The sequence below is a fragment of the Oryx dammah genome, unplaced genomic scaffold (genome assembly GCF_014754425.2).
Source record: "Oryx dammah isolate SB20612 unplaced genomic scaffold, SCBI_Odam_1.1 HiC_scaffold_20, whole genome shotgun sequence".
Lineage (NCBI taxonomy): Eukaryota > Metazoa > Chordata > Mammalia > Artiodactyla > Bovidae > Oryx > Oryx dammah.
The window spans coordinates 2,533,732-2,534,027 of record NW_024070204.1 but is presented as its reverse complement, the minus strand read 5'-3'; positions in this window follow the sequence as shown (position 1 = coordinate 2,534,027).

Below are 296 nucleotides of genomic sequence, written 5' to 3'. Positions count from 1 at the left end.
GGTGACAGCTTCTGGGGGTGGGAGGGCAGCGGGCAGGGGGGCGCTCCTGCTCTGGGAAGCCCGTGACCACAGCTTCCTCCTGCCCCGACCCAGCCCCCCAGCCCGCACTCCCCAACCCCCCTCTCACTTGCCAACACCCAAAACAAACCAATGGGCCTTAGCCACTGTCTTCTTTAGCAAACGTGTCACATTTCAGGGTGACAGGTGTAAACGGGTAAGATAAGGCCTCTTGTGAGACCTGAAGAGCCGGATGGAATGTATGCCCAGAGAAACTCCCGGTGTCAAGATTGAGCCAC